The 21,294-nt window shown below is 47.5% G+C and overlaps 3 non-coding genes and 1 pseudogene across 3 annotated transcripts; all 4 read right to left on the reverse strand.

The window, feature by feature from the left end:
• Positions 1–489: 489 nt before the first annotated feature.
• TRNAN-GUU (transfer RNA asparagine (anticodon GUU)) lies at positions 490–563 on the reverse strand. Its single transcript has one exon. It is a non-coding gene; the product is annotated as a tRNA-Asn (tRNA).
• Positions 564–3,184: 2,621 nt separating this feature from the next.
• On the reverse strand, positions 3,185–4,447 carry LOC114674013 (uncharacterized; annotated as a pseudogene).
• On the reverse strand, positions 3,359–3,430 carry TRNAE-UUC (transfer RNA glutamic acid (anticodon UUC)). The gene has a single exon. It is a non-coding gene; the product is annotated as a tRNA-Glu (tRNA).
• A 3,572-nt stretch (positions 4,448–8,019) lies between the features above and the next one.
• Positions 8,020–8,090, reverse strand: TRNAG-CCC (transfer RNA glycine (anticodon CCC)). Its single transcript has one exon. It is a non-coding gene; the product is annotated as a tRNA-Gly (tRNA).
• Positions 8,091–21,294: the final 13,204 nt, after the last annotated feature.

Below are 21,294 nucleotides of genomic sequence, written 5' to 3' on the forward strand. Positions count from 1 at the left end.
AATAAAGATGGATTGGAAGGTTTATAACACGTGTAAAGTAAAATGCATGACAACAGCATAAAGGCAGGGAGAGGAGTAATGTGAAGAGGTATGATGCCACTTGAAGGAGACTGTGATGGGTTAATTTTTGTGGAAAGCAAGGCAAAATTTTTGAGGTTTCTCTCTTCATATACTTTCAGGTTCCCATGCATACAACCTAGTTTGTTCTGGAGGGATCGTATTTTCTAGGAGGCTCAGAGGGGAACCTTCTGCTTTGTGTCCTCATGGAATGCACATGACACAAGCGACTGGTCTTTCACTTTTAAATACAGTGCAAGGCCTGAGGAGAAATAACTGCAATTTATTATTATTATTCTAATGAGATGGGATTCTCACTGGTCTTGAACTTCTGAGTTCAAGTGAGGCTTCTCCTACCTTGGTCTCTCAAAGTGTTGAGATTAATAAGCCTGAGCCACCGCGCCTGGCCACAACTGCCAACATTTAAAATCACGTCCCTGGGTGGGCTCGAACCACCAACCTTTCGGTTAACAGCCGAACGCGCTCACCGATTGCGCCACAGAGACAACGTCCGTTGGACGCTTTCATCTCACCATAGATTAAGCAATCACTGAAGTTTAACGGTTGCTGTTCGCTCTCTGCAGGAAAAGTGTGCAGACAACAAAGCTTCAGAAAACCGGAGAGGCTGAGTCGACTCATTGTGTTGTTGCACGTTAGAAACGCGCGCATTGCATCCCTCTGAAGCCAGAAGGGCGGCCGAATGGCCTTCACCCTGCGTTGACCCTCGCCTACTTCAGAAGCCAGTGCCTCTGAAAATACCTGGATCTGCGACCCTAGCCTGGGCCTGATAGGGCCCCGGGGAAGTTGAAGGCCCCGACGGCTCTCATGATAGCTCTGTCTTTTTGCGCCGCCTTCAGGCAATCATCTGCTCCGCTTGCTCTCCCCTCACTCAACTCGGCTTCAGTAGATGGGGTTGGTGGGGCGGGAGCGGGCAAGAGGCAGGGGATTCAAAAGGCAAAAAGTGAAAAAGAGGAGGGAGAAGCAGGGGAGACCAGGACGAGACAATGGGACAGCCCAGGATGCCCGTACAGAGGGCACCGGCTGGATGCAGAGAAGATGGGACATGCATCAGAATGGAGAGCGGGAAACGGGAAGAACACGTGAGAAAATCAGGAGAACTTGTAGCTGCCCAAGAATAAAGAAGTAAAAATCGCATAATGTTTTTACATTAAAAAAAAAATCGGGGGACCAGGCGAGGTGGCTCACGCCTGTAATCCCAGCACTTTGGGAGGCTGAAGTGGGTGGATCAGTCACTTCAAGTTAGGAGTTCGAGACCAGCCGGGCCAACATGGTGAAAGCCCGTCTCTACGAAAAATACAAAAATTAGCTGGGCGTGGTGGCGCATGCTTGTAGTGCCAGCTACTAGGGAGGCTGAGGCAGGACAATCGCTTGAACCTGAGAGGCTGAGGTAGCAGTGAGCCGAGATCGCGCCACTGCACTCCAGCCTGGGCAACAAAGTGAAATTCTGTCTCTCAAACAAACATATAAATAAATAAAAGAGGGGTGGGGAAGCAAAACGACGAGCAGTAAGTGTGGGGCGCACTGGGATTCTACAGTGGTTAATACTCTGCGTTGTACCTGCAGCAACCTCTGTTCCAGCCCGAATCCTGCTACAGTCAGACTCTATCTTGGACCCACTGGGGCGAACCCACGTGTCTTCTGGTTTGCTTTTAATTCCTGCACCAGCTGCGGCCTTTATCTGCAGCCAGAAAGCCAGAAAGCAGGGTTTACCGCTGGCCCCACAGCGCCATACTGTCTGGGGAAAAGAAGGAAACCCAATAGTACACAAACAACGGCCCAAAGAGGAACCTTCCGAGGTGCCCTATGCCTCAACGTTTAGCAGAAAATATCAAGCAACTCTCAACCTAGCTGGTCTGTAGCTTCCACGAATAAAATAATGTATTGCAGTCTTTCTGGTTGAGATATTTCAAATATTTGGTGGAGCTTTTAATGAGAGAGAGAGATTCGAGTGTGGAAGAAAAAAATGACGGGGTGTGAGGATGAGGCGACTTCAGGACAGGGAAAAAAAAAAAGACAAGGAAGCCACGTAAACGTTTTAGGGTGGGCGTTTTAGGGTGGGCGTGAGGCGATGTCAGTCTTGAATCCCGTTATGTTAGGTAAAGAGCGCCGCCCTCTTCTAGCACAAACACCGTTTCCCACGTTGAGGAAATCACAGGATCAGCAACTCTAGAGCGCGATGAAGAAGCTTCACTCTGGGACAACCCCCTTCGTGACCACGGTCTCTCCCCCGCCAGGAAAGTGGGAATTAGCCCATGCCCTGCCGGGACAGCACAGCCCCCTCGCCCGGGCCGGACGCTCAGGGTCAACACCCTCCCCACTGCCGCCCCTCGCCATTCTTCCAAACCGCTCTCCGCCAAAGATTCCACCGACAGTCACCCCACACGACAACCCAGGCCGCCTTTCAGCAGCGGCTCCCGCCCCGCAGCCACCGCGCCCTCTCACCCGCGCGGTTCTACCCGCCGCCTCTGCCCAGTCTGTGCACTTCACCTCCCTGGCTCCCGCTTCCCCCTGAGCTTACAGTGGACGCGGGGTTCTCCGAACCCCTCTTGCGAGCACTGAATGGAAAAGGGGGAGCGTGCGCAAGTTCTTGGTAGAGTGTAGACATTGTGGGATTTGACTGTTTTACCATTGCTTCGACGTCCTAGTGCTGATTTCTACACCTGCCTTCTGCTTAGGGCACCGGCAACAGTTTTCCATTTGTGCCTACTCCACCTGCTGTCGTTGTTGGGTCAGCGAACATCGCCTCCCTCTACCGCTCAATCAGCAAACCGGACCGCCCTCGAGGACCTCACCCGCCGCTCACCCGCCTCCCAACTTCGCGGGCATCGCCTCCGGTCGCCTCTTCCGAAGGCCTAACGAGCACGTTAGCTGCGAATGAAGGTGAGGAGGCTCCGCTGACTGGCCAGTGCCCGTGTCCAGGGCTTGCACAAAAGCTAGACTTGGCTTGGCCTCTCAGTTATTCGCAGCCCAGCCCGTTAGGCGCCTCCAGAGCGGCTACGGCAAAGAAAGAGGGCTTATTGGGTGCAGCTCCATGGGGGCTGGCATCTCTGAACGGCTGTGTACACTTGAGCGAGACGCTCAGTCGCTTTCTAAAGCAGCTTCTGCGGATGACGGACACGGAGATAAATATGAGCGGTGTGCCATGAGAGGTGGTCTACCAGGACTTGCGCTTCTTCGCCTGGGTTTGCCCTTCGCTGCGGAGAGGGCTCTGCATCCAGTCCTTGGAGCTGACCGCGTAGTAAAGGAAGATTCCTGCGGGAGGGCGGCCAGTGCAAAACAATTCCCTGACCGGGAATCGAACCCAGGCCGCGGCGGTGAAAGCGCCGAATCCTAGCCACTAGACCACCAGGGACACATGGGAGGGTGCTTGCTCTCCCATCTTTGCTCTGAAGCCACAGTTTCCCTGTGCTCTGGGAGGACTTGGGCCTTGTGAGGGTCGCTCTTTACTCCTGGAGTCGTCTCACAAGGCTCTTCCCTCCCTGCTTTCTTCAAAACAGAGAGCCTGCAGGCGACACACCGAGGGCTCCGAGACGGACATCAAAGCCAGGAGTCCCAAGTCCTGCAGCGAGTTGCAGCGACCTGGCCGCAGCTCACCACTGAACTAGAGATGCGCCTTTGCGAGGAGGCAGTAAATGACCAGACGGTCGCGGGTCGCCAGGTCCGGAGCCGCGCACCAGATTGCCAGGAGGCGGCGGGAGCCGGGAGGTGCCGGGGGTGAGACGGGGGCACCCTCTGCATCATAAAGGACCCAGAACCTGGCACCCTCAACATCATAAGGAATCAGACGGATGCGGAAACCGAGACGGGCTGGATGGGAAAGTCTTTCCAGGAAGGCTCCGGGGCCCTCAGCTGGTCTCCGACCTTCCCCTGCAACCTGTGACACCTGCGATTTTCCCATCTTCGGCGAAGGCAACGCCACCGTTGCGTTTGCTCCGGACAAAACTTCCAGAGTTGCCTCTGACGCTGGAGTTTTATCCTCAGATCCGAGATCCAATTGGTCACCCATTCGTGAGTTCCCATCGGCCAAGTGCGTGGGCATTGATCTACACGCGAGTTTCTCCTCCTCTGCCGAATGGCTACTTCGGGGCGGGGGAGGGGCCCTCCCGCGGTGGATTGTAAGGTGTTTAGCAGCATCCGTCCCTCGGCTGACTAGATACAAGCCGGGGGTTAACATTGTCCCTCCCCGCTTCCCCCAGTCTTGGCCTAGTGTCCCAGCGAGGATGGGAGAGGCGTGTAAGGGCGAAGTTGCCTCCTCTTGAGAACCATTGCTGCGGGTTGCCGTGCTCTCTGAACTTGTGCAGAGGACTCTCCAGATGAAGGCTCAGGGCTCCATCCAGCTCGAGACACCCTCGCTCCCCGGCACAGTCGGACCTTAGGATCGGAGGCTTTTAACATCTCCAAATCATGAGATTCGAAACCTTTAGGTCTTTTCTTCCGTTCTGTCCTCCAAATCCGCCACTTCCGAGCCTGTTGACCAGGGCCAGCCAGGCAGAGGGCTGGGTTCGCTCAACGAAGCTCCTCTCGCCCGTCCTGGAGCTTCAGGCCTCTTTCGGTTGTAGAGAAGTCTTATGGGCCACTTCCTTCGGCATCCCCGGGGGCAGGTGCGCGGTGCGTGGGGAAGAACAGGGTTTGACTGCGGTTCTCGACCCCCGGCGCCGAACCTCCACCGCGGTGCGCGCGCTCTTCCAGGCTCCTGTTGGTCTCACTCGCCAGGAGTTAGGTCTCGGGTCAGCCTGAGCTCCCGAGACGCCCAGGCCCGGAAGGACACGTAGGGGAAACCGGCTGTTCACTTCGGTCCTTTCCCTTTTCTGATGGGAAAGAGAGGCGGTGTCCTGTCCTGTCCTGTTGGGTAGGCGGAAGAGAGATCACAGGGAGGACAAGAAAAATCCTGTGTGGTTTCAGGATCTAAAGTTACCAGAAAGTCGACCTAACCTCCTCGGGAGGTCCTCCGGGTCCTCCCGTGGCTGGCGAAGGTGAATCGAGTTTCTGTCTCCAGTTTGCCAAGGCGGACAAAGTCGACACAATGGGCCTGTCCACTATCTTCTTTCATATGCACAAAAAGTCAGCTCTTCCTGTTTCTAACTGGCAACATCCTGCCTGATGACTAGCTTAGCAAATTAGAGACCCTCCATGGGATTCCATCTCTGTGTTAGTTCGGCCTTCTATAACAATGTACCGTACGCTGGGTGACTAATTCACAACAGAAATTTATTTCTCACAGTTCTGGAGGTTGGTCCGACATCAAGGTGATAACATGGTAGGGTTATGGTGAGGGACTTTTTTTCTGGTTGTAGACTGCCACCTTCTCATTGTATCCTCAGGGGGCAGAAAGAGGGCGAGAGAGCTCCCCGGGGTCCCTTTTATAAGGGCATTAGTCCCATTCAGACTAATGGGATTAAATCCACACTCTGCGCTGAGTGTTGGGTATTTTTCGCATGTTCATCCTCCCAGCAGACAACTGGAGATGTATTGTCCCCAGAAGGTACAATAGAGAATCTTCTGTCACAAGTCAGCAAGCAGCATAGGTGAGTGAGAGCACGTGACCTGATGGAGCCTCAGGCACGTGTGGGAAGATGTAGATTGTCTAACTGGAGGCTGGGAGTCCCGGGTGCAGAAGGAGAAGCTTGGAGTGCAGCATTTGGTGGTATGTGTGTGGCAGTAGGCAAAAGAGAGACAACTAAGACACTTGAAATACCTTGAGAATTCAAATTTAGAAAATTCCCGGGGAAGTATGCATGCAGGCATTCATGAGATCCAGAAAACAGCTGCTGCATAACTGCATGTTGCAAGCAAGCCCTAAATTGCTGATTTTTAAACAGCCTGATGCGTTCACAAAGACAATTTATCAATCGTCTTAAGAGCAGAGGTGCACTAAAACCACTGTGCCCTGCAGCCCAGGATCCCAGTAAGTTCTTTAAGGACCATTTAAGGAAGATTTTTGGAGTTGTCCTTGGTAACCCTCAAGAATGTTTGATTAGGAGTAGAATTTTAGATGTCATCAATTTAAAAATTAAAACTAAAACTCTGGAACTCATAGAGAAAATTAAGAGAATATATTCACTATCCTGAGTAGAAAGATTTCTTATAGAACATAAGAGGCTTGGCTGGGCGCGGTGGCTCAAGCCTGTAATCCCAGCACTTCGGGAGGCCCAGACGGGCGGATCATGAGATCAGGAGATAGAGACCATCCTGGCTAACACGGTGAAACCCCGTCTTGAAACCCCGTCTCTACTAAAAAATACAAAAAAAACCTTAACCGGGCGTGGTGGCAGGCGCCTGTAGTCCCAGCTACTCGGGAGGCTGAGGCAGGAGAATGGCGTAAACTCGGGAGGCAGAGCTTGCAGGGAGCTGAGATCCGGCCACTGCACTGCAGCCTGGGCGACAGAGCAAGACTCCGTCTCAAAAAAAAAAACAAACAAACAAAACAAACAAACAAAAAAACCATGAGTCTTTAAAAATAAAGAAAAAAATTGGCACCATTTCATCAAATTAAATGCTTTGAGAAGTAAAATTAAAATCCGAAGCCACCCAACCAACTGGACAGACCCCTTCTTGGCCAGGGAGACCCCAGGGAAGTCTTGAATACTGAGTTCCTGGCCAGAATTTGGAAGCTCAGACCCCTGTCCTTATACTCTCTCCCTTTTGTGGTTTAGACACAACTGACCAGCATTATTGTTAAAATAGAGGTCATAAGACTGACAGAACAGACTCCTTACAGTAGTAAGATACCACATTATAAACAAGACCTGAGGCCATGCCAGGCAAGGTTAAGTCATGCACCCCTCAGTTTAAAGAATAAACTATGTTCTAATTGCCACAGGTTTTTTTTTTCTTCCTTTTTCTTCCTCTACCTAAACAAGCACAGGCCTTCAGATAAGCAATGCTGAAGCACTTGCAGCTCACCCATTACCATAAACTGACTGAGCCCTCCCAACACAAGCCATCACTACAGCTTTGATTGGACAAGACACTGATTTCAGTAACTTTCTCTTGGTAAGAGACCACTGGCTGTGGACTGGTTCTGGACAGTGCACAGAGGCTGTGCTCTTGATTGCCTTTGTGTCCCTGCTTCACCTTTTGAAGCACAGGACCTTATTATAATGTACTTAAATGTTGTCTCCACCCCAAAGTGAACAGGGGTTGCATGTAACAGTCATGTTTACTCAGCATGCATGCATGTTGATGGAGTCTGGCTCTGTCGCCCAGGCTGGAATGCAGTAGCGTGATCTTGGCTCACTGAACCTCTGCCTCCTGGGTTCAAGCGAGTCTCCTGTTTCAACCTCCCAAGTAGCTGGAATAGCAGGTGCATGCCACCACGTTCGGCTAATTTTTGTATTTTTAGTAAAGACGGGATTACTCCATGTTAGCCAGGTTGGTCTTGAACTCTTGACCTCATGAGATCCATTCGCTTCGGCCTCAAGAAGTGTTGGAATTACAGGCATGAGCCACCGTGCCCCGCCAAATTTCATGCCAACACCTGTTGACACACGTTACCACACACATAAACGGAATCACTCGAGGAACGCCGATGGGCCCACAAAACACGCGGAGGCGGCAGTGGCTGACGATGTTAGCAAATTCGGGTCAGTGTCTGGCGTACAGCCCTGAGGGTCCACTGTCCACCTCCGCACAAGGACCAGTCTCCACGCAGATTCTTCCAAACACACCTCCCTTTTCTTTGGGCTGCTGACGCCTCTTGGACCTCTGAGGTGACTGCCCCGCCCGCAGCTTCTCTGCTTCCAGGAGCTTCTCCGTAGTGGCTCAGCGGTAAGCCCAAGGTCCAGCAGGCGAATCAGGAACCTGATGGTTCTTTGTGATTGCAGGGATCCCCCTAGGGAATAGATGAAAGTAACAAGTACCAATATAAAAACCGTAGTCACTCAACATAAACACTTTATGCTTACCACTTTGCTAAGTGGTTTACTTGAGTCCAACAGCTCTTGCACTGGCCGGGAATTGAACCCGGGTCTCCCGCGTGGGAGGCGAGAATTCTACCACTGAACCACCAGTGCCCCTCTTTGGCTCCTAACTGGAGGATAAATGAAAAAAGTAACCACAAAGACTTAGCAACTGTTCCAAGCGGCTTTTTCTAGAGTCGACTAAAAGCTAATAAAGACATCCAAACCAAATGTTTTTGTAGGAAACTTTTACTAGACAAAGTTATAAATATCAAAGTAGTTCATCTGTCAGATCAAACTCTTCACTCTGAACAAGGTCTTTCTACCTGCATTACAAACCCCTACAATCAAACATCAGAAATTCATTCATGTTTCTTTCTTCTCATCCTAAATCTTCAATTGTCAACCTCAAACTGCTGCCTTACAGGTTCTGAGAAGGTAACCTAACTGGTAGTTTAGGGAAGTAAAGTTCAAATCCAGGGAGGAAATAAGAAGCAGAAGCAGAATTAGAAGAAAGACGAAATAAAAGGACAGAATCAAAGTAGAGATAATGAAGAAACAAAGCTTGGTCCACTGAGTTAGTCTTTTGTCGCTGGTTTTTTTGGCAACAGAGTAATGATCGGTCTCATCATCATTATAATACTATTATTTGTCTGCTTGAAGATATATAAAGCATTTGAAGGAAAACAGATATAAAAAGATTAATAATGCTTGCAGTCAATGTTTCATTGTTTGGGAGAATCCAATTTCCTAAGTCAGTACGCTTTGATGTGTAAGGAGTAGACTAGTTTAAGGAAATATTGACCGTCAGAATATTAACATATTAGTCTTTTGATAAAGTTCAAATAGTAGACAGATTTCTTTCCTCAATTTTCCCTGGAGACATTAAACTGAAGAGAAAAATCCAGCATTTTCCCCACGTGTTGGGTCTGGGAGCCACTATGACTTTTTCTTTTTTTTTTCTTTTTTTTTTTGAGACAGAGTCTTGCTCTGTAGCCCAGGCTGGAGTGCAGTGGCCGGATCTCAGCTCACTGCAAGCTCCGCCTCCCGAGTTTACGCCATTCTCCTGCCTCAGCCTCCCGAGTAGCTGGGACTACAGGCGCCCGCCACCGCGCCCGGCTAGTTTTTTGTATTTTTTAGTAGAGACGGGGTTCCACCATGTTAGCCAGGATGGTCTAGATCTCCTGACCTCGTGATCCGCCCGTCCTGGCCTCCCAAAGTGCCGGGATTACAGGCTTGAGCCACCGCGCCCGGCCGACTTTTTCAAAGATAGGAGCTGTGACATGGAATCATCCTTCTCTGGCTGAGATGCCAAGTTAGGTCCAGGCTGAGTCATAAACTTGAGCCCAACAAGGAAATCACCCTTCACGTTGACCTTGCCGAGCTTTGGCTGTTCTCTGTTCTTTGCCCAACACCCAAGACACACACCAGCTCTGGCCAACAAACCTTAACATATTATCTGTATCAACCAGAGCTACATTTATTCCCAAATCTCCTTCTAAAATATAAACCTGTACTTTCTACTCTCAATTTCTACATTTACAAAGGCCTCATATGCATCTCAGAGTCACAGATGCTAAAACATGACACCAGTAAGTTCTCTGTCAAAAAACTGGACTCCTGGCCTGGCACACTTGCTCATGCCTGTAATACTAGCACTTTGGGAGGTTAAGGTGGATAGATCATGAGGTCACAGATTGAGACCATCGTGACTAACACGGAGAAACTTCATCTCTACTAAAACTACAAAAAAAAAAAAAAAAATTAGCCAAGTGTGGTGGCACCCGCCTGTAGTCCCAGCTACTTGGGAGGCTGAGGCAGGAGAATCGCTTGAACCCAGGAGGTGGAGGTTGCAGTGAGCTGAGATCACAACATTGCACTCCAGCCTGGGCAAAAGAGCAAGACTCCATCCAGCAGCAAACTACTTGACATGTCACAAACTTTTCACAGGTTCACGCCAGTGGATTCCCCAGTGAACCAGCTCTCTTAACTCAGGCTTCCATAACAAAATACCACAGACTGGATGGCTTAAACACGAGGAATTTCTTTCTCATAGTTTGAGAGGCTGAGAAGTCCATGACCAAACTGCCAGCCGATTCAGTTCCCCAGTGAGGGCTCTCTCCCTGGCTTGCAGACTGCTACCTTCTCCTTCTGTCCTCACGTGGTAGAGAGAGAGAGAGCACTTTCGTCACTCATCTATTTCTTATCATGACACTGATCTCATCATGGAGATCCCATGGTCATGACCTCATCTAAACCTGATTACCTCCCAAAGGCCCTACCTCCAAAATACCTTCACATTGGGGGTTAAGGCTTCAACATATAATTTGAAGGGGACACAAACATCCATTCCATTACACTAGCACCTGCCTTTGCAATCCAGCCTCTGGGCCAGGCTTAGCAGTGGAGAGCCCAAGGCTTCAATTGACAGGATTTTTATGCTGTCAGGCTCTGGCTCCTTGGCCCTGGAAGCTTCTAGAAGCAGTAGGGTGATACATCTTTTAGCAACTATAAAGGTGTAAAACACACGGTGGGTAAGAGTGCCCTATTAAGTATTTTGGTGATGCCCCCATTAGTGTGCTTGGCTCAACCTATTAATAGGAAGTAGTGATTGGCATCCACCTCAGTACCACCCCCTGAAGTCATCCTGTCAGTTTCCATTCCATTCTCCTACCCTTGGCTTGCTCGTTCAATAGTCTTAAGTGATGTACTCCTGGGGCTCTCCTTTTTCCTTCAGAGATATCTTGTGATTTCTTTGATTCTCTCCACCTTTACAGGTTAATAAGTCTAATTTTAAAAAAATGTGTAGATGGATGTGGGGAAGCTGTGGGGAGAACCCTTGGGCTTTTTGCCTGGGTAAAGTGCAGATTCCTGAGGATTCTGGGCCTTGGTCTCCGGCTGCACTAGTGCTGGCCACTTAGCTGTTCTCAGCAGCGTCACCTGGCGCAATGGTGTTGAAGCGCACTGCGGAGAGGCCAGAAGGCAAAGCGAGAGCTGGTGGCTATGGCCTGGAACCCATTTAGGCAAAATTGAGGGCGCGCGGGGACAAAGCAATAGAGAAGGGTGGGCAATACAGGCTCTGTACACCACGTATTAGGAATTGTATTTATTAAATTGTTGATTACCTAAGACTCCGGAGAGTAGTTTGGACACTTAACCGGTTTTCAGAGGATTATTTGGGGAAGAGGTGTGCATTCAAATGTACATACATAATTCGTGTGATTTCAGAATATTGACTCTCCGAGTTCCAGATGCAGATTTATAACCTTTTTTAAAAAATTTTGTTTTTGTCATCTCGCAAATCAGCCAGATCTGCAGCTTATCAGAGTAAAGCGACGTAAAGCGGGACCCTTAGGAAATGTGCTAAGACGTCACCCACTTTCAGTGTCAGCCTGTGAACATTCAGGCGATAGAAGAGAATGAAGAGAACCTTAAGGAATTTCTGGAACCAAAGCTAATTAATATTAAGCAGGCCTCTTGCTGGCAGACCAGTGGAAATTGTAGCCTGGTCAACAATCAGTCTACATTGATGAGGTCGAAAATGCAGCCACAGGTTCAACTACTTTTCTGTTTGTTTCCCAACCTCGATTAAACTCACTAAATTTAGGGACCAAAAAAAAGAAATAAAACGCCACGCATGCACAGTCGGTCTCGAACCAGGGACCCTACACATGTGAGGCAAACCCGAAAGCCACTACGCTACAGAAACCACATGGCCAACGAAGAAGGCAATATACAATCCTGAAAATCGTCCATCAGCCATTTCTATTATCGTTTCCAAAGTCAGAAATTCACTTGCATTTCGAAATTCCACTGAAAAAATAAGCACCAGCCATCAAGAAGACTATGGCTCCCAAAAGGCCCAGGCTTAGCATTCCGCGCCTACCCCCAAAACGAAGACCATGGGGACCCATGCCCGGGCTTCAGGGGATCCCGCATCCTCCCGCGGGGTATCCACTTCCAGAATTAAGCGCCGTCTGCGGGATCCTCCCGGCTAACACTCTCCGGCTCCCAGAAGCTGCAGGAGCCGGCGGGTTTTGCGCATCCGAGACCCGGGCGCCCCGCGCCGCGCAGCAGTGTGGACGCCGCCCTTCCAGGGATGCGGACCCCTACTCGGGGACTTTTCCCTGGCGCCGGCCGTCTGGGCTCTTGGCTCTTGGCGTCCTTCCAGGAACCCTAGGACCCTCCTTGCCCTCCCTTCCGCAGGCCGAGGGGAGTGAGCTGCGCGCTCTTTCCTCGCGGACCCTTTGGCCTCAGCGCCTGGACGTCTTCCTCCCAAAGGGCATCCTTCACTGCTGCTGTCTCTTAGTCTGCCCAACTCAATTTAAGTCATAGTTGATCACATTTTCCGATTTTAGCTGGTGCCAAAGCAAAGGCTATGTCTCAGGACACTCGGCTGTTTGAAAATATGGGCACATCAACTCAGGCCAAGCCACGCCTTCATGAGGCCGAGTATAAAACCCTGGAAGACCCGGGGATAACCCACTTAGATTTCACGATCGCTCTTCTCTCCCTCGTCGGTCTTCCGATTCTTCTTGAAGGGCAGTTTCATTTTACCCTTTACAAAACTGAAACGTCTTATGTTTGCTTTTTGTAATTTTCCTTTTTAATAGGGTCATGGAGTGCGGATTTTAACCTAAGTGGGCAAAGAGGTAAAGACGGTTTTCACAGAAAGCGTCTGGATGGATTTTCACGTTCACATCTCAGCAGACGGCCAATAGGCAAAAAGAGTCTCCTTTTGCTTGAAGACGTTAAAATCTCTCTCTCCTCCCTCTCTCTCTCGCTCTCTCTCTCTCCCTCCCACCCCCCTTCCTTCCCTGTCTCTATCTCTCAATGCCAAAACTTAGCTACTCTGGAGGCCGAGGCAGGAGAATCGCTTGAACCCGGGAGGCAGAGGTCTCAGTGAGCCGAGATCGCGCCACTGCATTCCGGCCTGGACGACAGAGTGACAAAGTGTCTCAAAAAAAGTTTGGAGAAGAAGGTGCCATTTTCCCTAGTTGCTTTTCTTATTGCAATGGTGACCGCATCGCCTTCACACCTGAAGTCCAAGTGCTTCCACCCTGGGGAATGTACAGACCGCTGGGTCACTGGAGGTCAGGCCGCAGTGCCGGCCTCGTTCTGCTTTTGGCTTTAACTGCAGTCGGGGGAGGCGACTGGACCTCACCAGAGACTGCTGGGATGTTACCCTCACCAGCGACTGGAGGGCCGAACTCCCAAAGAGGCCTACTTCATGATAGCCTTAAATCAGGAAATTTCATGAAATCCCACCCCTCTACTGCCCCATTCCCGTATTCTGTCTCCTCCCCTGCCCACTCTGAGAAGATTCGCCGCCTTTCTGTCGAGTCTGGACCCTTTGGAGTCCCACATGGACAAGACAAAAGGGGCATTGCCTTTTCCTTCCTACAGGAGCCGGAAGAGCCGTCACCGTGGAGGAAAGAGACTCACAGCGCGCATCTTCACATTCTTGAGCCCTGCCAGGTTCCAGCAAACCCAGCAAAGCATTCTCTGAAGCTTCTCTTGGATATATACCCAGAAATGGGGTTGCTGGATCACAGGGTAGATTCTATTTTTAGTTTTTTGAGGAAACTCCATACTGTTTTCCACATCAGCTGTGCTAATTTACATACCTATTCACAATGTGTGTGTTTCCTTTTCTCTGCATTATTTCTAACACATCATTCACCTTTTTGATAAATGCCACTCTAACAGGTGTGAGAAGATATTCATTATGGTTTTAATTTGCGTTTCCCTAATGATTAGTGATGCTGAGCATTTGAGAAAAGCGACTTGTTAATGGCTTAATGTTGAGAAGCAATAGGGTAAAAACAAAACAATGTCATTCAAACAGGATATCAGATTTGCACATAGGCCTTTGTGGGGCAAATGGGAACCCAGCGCACAAAAAGTTGACTTATGTGGAAGCAATATCACAAATGAGTTAGGAAATGTGAAAAAAATAACCAATAAGAGAGATACAATTGAAAATAGACCGAATGGATTCACACTATCACTGCAAATCCTGGAAGGCCTGGGGTTTCGTTTGGGGGAAAGAAATATTTGCTTTCATACATGATCAAAACTAATAAAAAAGCTAGATCCTGAGTTCCTTTTCAGGCATTTACATTTAAAACTTAAAGTTAGCCAAACAAAGTCCACTTTGAGATGGAAATATGAAAACCCAAATTACCCTGGGGAAAAATCAGATCCCTAGGCAGTGTTTGATTTTCTCACTTTATAGTGGGAAATTAGATCAGATGTGCCTTAAGGTTTTTCTGGTGCTAACATTCATGGTTCATAATTTTTTCTTTTTAAAGAAAATAGGTATATTCAAACCAATAAAACATGATAACATATATCCAGAAGGCACTTTAATAATGGGTAAACTTCATTAAAGTTAGACATTATTTTTAAGCAGAAGGAATCCTTAAGGCCTAGAAAAGAATAATGCTGTGCCCACACTCAAGACTAATGGCAAAGTGGGTTTTAGTTCAGTTACTTGGAGTTTATATGGAATGACAACATCACATAGTTTATATGAGGGGTGGGATCATAAGCTTTCAGAAGTGGTTTTATTGGGTTCCCCCCTTTTTTTTTTTTGAGACGGAGTCTCACTCTGTCGCCCAGGCTGGAGTGCAGTGGCCGGATCTCAGCTCACTGCAAGCTCCGCCTCCCGGGTTCACGCCATTCTCCTGCCTCAGCCTCCTGAGTAGCTGGGACTACAGGCGCCCGCCACCCCACCCAGCTAGTTTTTTGTATTTTTTTAGTAGAGACGGGGTTAGCCAGGATGGTCTCGATCTCCTGATCTCGTGATCCGCCCGTCTCGGCCTCCCAAAGTGCTGGGATTACAGGCTTGAGCCACCGCGCCCGGCCGGGTTCCCCTTTCTTTATCTTGTCACAAATGCTGGGGGCACATATGGAGGTGGCCACCAACCTGATTAAGTCTGCCAGCAGAGTCTTAGAGACAGACATTCCCAAGAGCCTGCCAAATCTCAGGCTCACAAAGCCCAAGGACGGTTGGGTGCCTGGGAATTGAGTGGCTCTGTCTAAGGATCTTTCTTCTTTGACCTGGGTGCACATGTCTTCATAACCTCGACTGCTATGCTACTGAACACCACTGCACATGTACACTGTGAATCAACCCTACCACAAACCTGTGACCTAGGTTTGAACATACTTTGTCTTAGCAAAAGTCAGTGGCTTTGCGCCAAGCCTGGCAGCTCTGTCAATCGTTGATCCATGTAAGCTGTTCCGGGCCCTGCTCTGTTCAATGTATGGGTGACCTGAATGGAGATATAAAGCATATAATTCTTTTATATTATATTATATTTTAATATATCATATTAATTCTAGAAATCATCCCCAATCAGGGGGCCACTACATGATTTGTGGAAATGCACATCAAATATTTGGATGACTTGGATAATTGGGGAATCATTCAGTATAGCCAGAATGAATTTAGAAGTGACAATTACAAGTCACAATATTTATAGAGATAAAAGAAAACAACATGACTCAGCAACAGCTGTGGGGGAGGGGTGGAAAATTCAGAGGTCAAACTTGACCCGAAGTTAAGTAAAAGCTCCAAATGCTGCCACTGAGAAGAAAAAGAAGCCAATGTGACATTGGGACGTATTAAGATTAATATTGGACAGACAGGCAGGAACTCCTTGTACTAAAGTACTTAGTCATATGCTAAGTAGATTATCATACTCAGATTTTGATTTCTACACTTTTAAGAGCATGGGAAAAGACCAAAGATGAGCCCAAATGAACCAAAATGAACCAAAACCAAAATGAACAATAACAAAGTCTAAAACTTAACAAATTCCCATTTGAGGAAAAGGCATAAGATCTGCTTTAATGAAAACATTGATGTATAACTTCAGGAGTGTCCTCAAGAAATAGAGAGGTGCTGGGCAATGGTTCCTGCCTCTGTTTCTTCCACATGCTGAGATTTGTAGAGAGAGTTTGTCTGGCAGCATCGGCACAAGGATAATAACCAAAAAGTGAGGTTGGCTGCTTGGCAGGGTGGCTTTACCTCCACCTCCCAGTAGCTGCAGAGTGTGATTCTTCTGCTGCCAATAAGATAGTTGGTGTTGTCTTCCCTGTAGGTCCACCTTATTCTAATTTTGTGACTGTGTCTGCTGACTGTTTCACCAGTGCCCTGAGTCCTCCCTCTCAGCTGTCCTTGAGGGAGTCAGAGTTACAGGCAGGGCCTTAGGCTTTTCTCCCTGATATCTTAAGCCATCATCTCCCGCCATCCAGGACTCAAGTGTTGCAGAGCTGATGAAGCTTCCTGACTTGTGAGAAAACTTGCAGGACTCTGTCTCCTCAGGAAGAGAACAATCACCGCATTCACACCCTCCAGTCCTGTTTCAACCTCGTTTGTTTGCATTTGTTTTTAATTTCTTATGTGCTTCTCTCCCTCACCATCTCTGGATTCTCCTCTTCTCTATGGGGAAATTCCTCCTGCTCATTTGGTGTGTCCTTCCCACCCAAATCAGTCCCTAGGGCCCTTATTGCGTGACTAAGGAGGTTCTGGTTAGGGAGTTCATTTTAGATCTGCTTTTTTTGTTTTTGTTCTCATCGAAAACTGCCGTTGCAATCTCATGTTTCTCTTGGGTCCTCTTTAATGGCCTAACTTCTTCAAACCATGATTTTCTTTTAGCTCGTCAAGGTGGCTTTGGAGAAAAGTCTGGCAACTGTGGAGACCCAGAACCCATCTTTGTCCCCTCCTTCCCCGATGGGAGGGGACAGTGACAGGTGTCTTCAGGAGGAAATGCTCCCCCTGAGGGCTGAGATCCACCAGCACTTAGAAGAGAAGAGGAAAGCTGAGGAGGAATTGAAGGAGCTAAAGGCTCAAACTGAGGAAGCAGGATTCTCCTCAGTGTCCCACATCAGGTGGGACATTCTTCCCAGAGGAGAGGAGCTTGCAGGTCATGAGGCACCACAGCCAAGGGTGTCGCCTTGCTGCAGCCAAGGCAATCATGCTGCCAAGGGGCTACTTGGTGCATATCCCAGGCTCCATGCATTAATATTTCTACAAATTCTTTAGGTAAAAGTAAATAATATTGACTAATGGTAATCACTTTCTGTTATTCAAATAATCCTGGTCTTAATTCAGTATAACAATGCCCACTATTATTGTGCATTTGCCAGTCATACATACGACAGTCATGGTGGAAACCTCCTTGTTACATGACCAGTGTTGCTCTTTTTAATCGACTGAAACATATAAGGAATCCCTGCTACCTAATATGTTTCACTGCTCTATACAGAACCAGAACAGTCCACGAAGGAGGAGGATTTCTTCTTTTTCTTTTTTTTTCTTTTGAGACAGAGTCTCTCTCTGTCACCCAGCCTGGAGTGCAGTGGCACGATCTCGGCTCACTGCAAGCTCTGCCTCTTGGGTTCACGTCATTCTCCTGCCTCAGCCTCCCCAGTAGCTGGGACTACAGGCGCCCACCACCATGCCTGGCTAATTTTTTTTTTTTTTTTTTTGATAATGTTTAGTAGAGACAGGGTTTCTGTTGGGAGCCATAGTCTTTTTTTTTTTTTAATAATTTTTTTTAAAAAATAATGTTTAGTAGAGACGGGGTTCCTGTTGGGAGCCATAGTCTTCTTGATGGCTGGTGCTTATTTTTTCAGTGGAATTTTGAAATGCAAGTGAATTTCTGACTTTGGAAACGGTAATAGAAATGGCTGATGGACGATTTTCAGGATTGTATTCTGCCTTTTCTGGTGTATATGTGGTTTCTGTAGTGTAGTGGTTGTCAGGTTTGCCTCACATGTGAAATGTCCCTAGTTCGAGACTGGGCTCAAACTCGGGGCCTTTTTTCTTTTTTGGTCCATAAATTTAGTGAGTTTAATTGAGGTTGGGAAACAAACAGAAAAGTAGTTGAACCTGTGGCTATATTTAAGACCTCATCAATCTAGACTGTTGACCAGGCTACAATTTCCACTGGTCTGCCAGCAAGAGGCCTGCTTAATATTAATTAGCTTTGGTTCCAGAAATTCCTTAAGGTTCTCTTCATTCTCTTCTATCGCCTGAATGTTCATAGGCTGACAATGAAAGTGGGTGACGTCTTAGCGCATTTCCTAAGGGTCCCGCTTGGCTTGGCTTTACTCTGATAAGCTGCAGATCTGGCTGATTTGCGAGAAAACAAAAACAAATATTTTTAAAAAGGTTCTAAATCTGCATCTGGAACTCGGATAGTCAATATTCTGAAATCACACGAATTATGTATATACATTTGAATGCCCACCTCTTCCCCAAATAATCCTCAGAAAACCGGTTAAATGTTCAAACTACTCTCCAGAGTCTTAGGTAATCAACAATTTAATAAATACAATTCCTAATACGTGGTGTACAGAGCCTGTATTGCCCACCCTTCTCTATTGCTTTGTCCCCGCGCGCCCTCAATTTTGCCTAAATGGGTTCCAGGCCATAGCCACCGGCTCTCGCTTTGCCTTCTGGCCTCTCCGCAGTGCGCTTCAGCACCATTGCGCCAGGTGACGCTGCTGAGAACAGCTAAGTGGCCAGCACTAGTGCAGCCGGAGACCAAGGCCCAGAATCCTCAGGAATCTGCACTTTACCCAGGCAAAAAGCCCAAGGGTTCTCCCCACAGCTTCCCCACATCCATCTACACATTTTTTTAAAATTAGACTTATTAACCTGTAAAGGTGGAGAGAATCAAAGAAATCACAAGATATCTCTGAAGGAAAAAGGAGAGCCCCAGGAGTACATCACTTAAGACTATTGAACGAGCAAGCCAAGGGTAGGAGAATGGAATGGAAACTGACAGGATGACTTCAGGGGGTGGTACTGAGGTGGATGCCAATCACTACTTCCTATTAATAGGTTGAGCCAAGCACACTAATGGGGGCATCACCAAAATACTTAATAGGGCACTCTTACCCACCGTGTGTTTTACACCTTTATAGTTGCTAAAAGATGTATCACCCTACTGCTTCTAGAAGCTTCCAGGGCCAAGGAGCCAGAGCCTGACAGCATAAAAATCCTGTCAATTGAAGCCTTGGGCTCTCCACTGCTAAGCCTGGCCCAGAGGCTGGATTGCAAAGGCAGGTGCTAGTGTAATGGAATGGATGTTTGTGTCCCCTTCAAATTATATATTGAAGCCTTAACCCCCAATGTGAAGGTATTTTGGAGGTAGGGCCTTTGGGAGGTAATCAGGTTTAGATGAGGTCATGACCATGGGATCTCCATGATGAGATCAGTGTCATGATAAGAAATAGATGAACAACCAAAGTGCGCTCTCTCTCTCTCTCCACCACGTGAGCACAGAAGGAGAAGGTAGCAGTCTGCAAGCCAGGGAGAGAGCCCTCACCGGGGAACTGAATCGGCTGGCAGTTTGGTCTTGGACTTCTCAGCCTCTCAAACTATGAGAAAGAAATTCCTCGTGTTTAAGCCATCCAGTCTGTGGTATTTTGTTATGGAAGCCTGAGTTAAGAGAGCTGGTTCACTGGGGAATCCACTGGCGTGAACCTGTGAAAAGTTTGTGACATGTCAAGTGGTTTGCTGCTCCTGGATTTGAGTATTGGCAAGAGCTATCAGAATGATGAGCATAGAGGGAAGCAGAGTACAGAAATAAGGTATTAATCATTGTACTGAAGAAATAAAGGGACATTACATGGTTTCAGGCTGAAGTTATGTGCAGATTGAAGGTGTGGAAAGGTCACTCAGCATACAGTGTGGCAAGTGAATGGTGCATACTCCACTGGCCGTAGGGAGTCCAGGTTTTTTTTGTTGTTGTTGTTTGTTTATTTTTGTTTGTCTGTTTGTTTATTTTGAGATGGAGTCTTGCTCTTTTGTCCAGGCTGGAGTGCAATGGTGTGATCTCAGCTCACTGCAACCTCTACCTCCTGAGTTCAAGCTATTCTCCTGCCTCAGCCTCCCAAGTAGCTGGGACTACAGGCGGGTGCCACCACACTCAGCTAATTTTTTTGTTGTTGTTGTAGTTTTAGTAGAGATGAGGTTTCACCGTGTTAGTCATGATGGTCTCAATCTCCTGATCTCGTGATCCGTCCGCCTTGACCTCCCAAAGTGCTAGTATTACAGGCATGAGCCAGTGTGCCTGACTGGGAGTCCAGTTTTTTGTCAGTTTTTTGACAGAGAACTGACTGGTGTGTTGAGTTTTAGCATCTGTGACTCTGAGATGCATATGAGGCCTTTGTAAATGTAGAAGTTGAGAGTAGGAAGTACAGGTTTGTATTTTAGAAGGAGATTTGGGAATAAATGTAGCTCTGGTTGATATAAATAATATGTTAAGGTTTGTTGGCCAGAGCTGGTGTGTGTCTTGGGTGTTGGGCAAAGAACAGAGAACAGCCAAAGCTCGGCAAGGTCAATGTGAAGGGTGATTTCCTTGTTGGGCTAAAGTTTATGACTCAGCCTGGACCTACCTTGGCGTCTCAGCTAGAGAAGAAGGATGATTCCATGTCACAGCTCCTGTCTTTGAAAAAGTCATATTGACTCCCAGACCCAACACGTGGGGAAAATGCTGGATTTTTCTCTTCAGTTTAATGTCTCCAGGGAAAATTGAGGAAAGAAATCTGTCTACTATTTGAACTTCCTCAAAAGACTAATATGTTAATATTTGTACCGTCAATATTTCCTTAAACTAGTCTACTCCTTACACAGCTAATACATCAAAGCATACTGACTTAGGAAATTGGATTCTCCCAAACAATGAAACATTGACTGCAAGCATTATTAATCTTTTTATGTCACTTTTCCTTCCAATGCTTTATATATCTTCAAGCAGACAAATAATAGTATAATGATGATGAGACCGATCATTACTCTGTTGCCAAAAAAACCAGCGACAAAAGACTAACTCAGTGGACCAAGCTTTGTTTCTTCATTATCTCTACTTTGATTCTGTCCTTTTATTTCGTCTTTCTTCTAATTCTGCTTCTGCTTCTTATTTCCTCCCTGGATTCGAACTTTACTTCCCTAAACTACCAGTTAGGTTACCTTCTCAGAACCTGTAAGGCAGCAGTTTGAGGTTGACAATTGAAGATTTAGGATGAGAAGAAAGAAACATGAATGAATTTCTGATGTTTGATTGTAGGGGTTTGTAATGCAGGTAGAAAGACCTTGTTCAGAGTGAAGAGTTTGATCTGACAGATGAACTACTTTGATATTTATAACTTTGTCTAGTAAAAGTTTCCTACAAAAACATTTGGTTTGGATGTCTTTATTAGCTTTTAGTCGACTCTAGAAAAAGCCGCTTGGAACAGTTGCTAAGTCTTTGTGGTTACTTTTTTCATTTATCCTCCAGTTAGGAGCCAAAGAGGG

The sequence above is a fragment of the Macaca mulatta genome, chromosome 1 (assembly GCF_049350105.2).
Source record: "Macaca mulatta isolate MMU2019108-1 chromosome 1, T2T-MMU8v2.0, whole genome shotgun sequence".
In the NCBI taxonomy this organism is placed as follows: Eukaryota; Metazoa; Chordata; class Mammalia; order Primates; family Cercopithecidae; genus Macaca; species Macaca mulatta.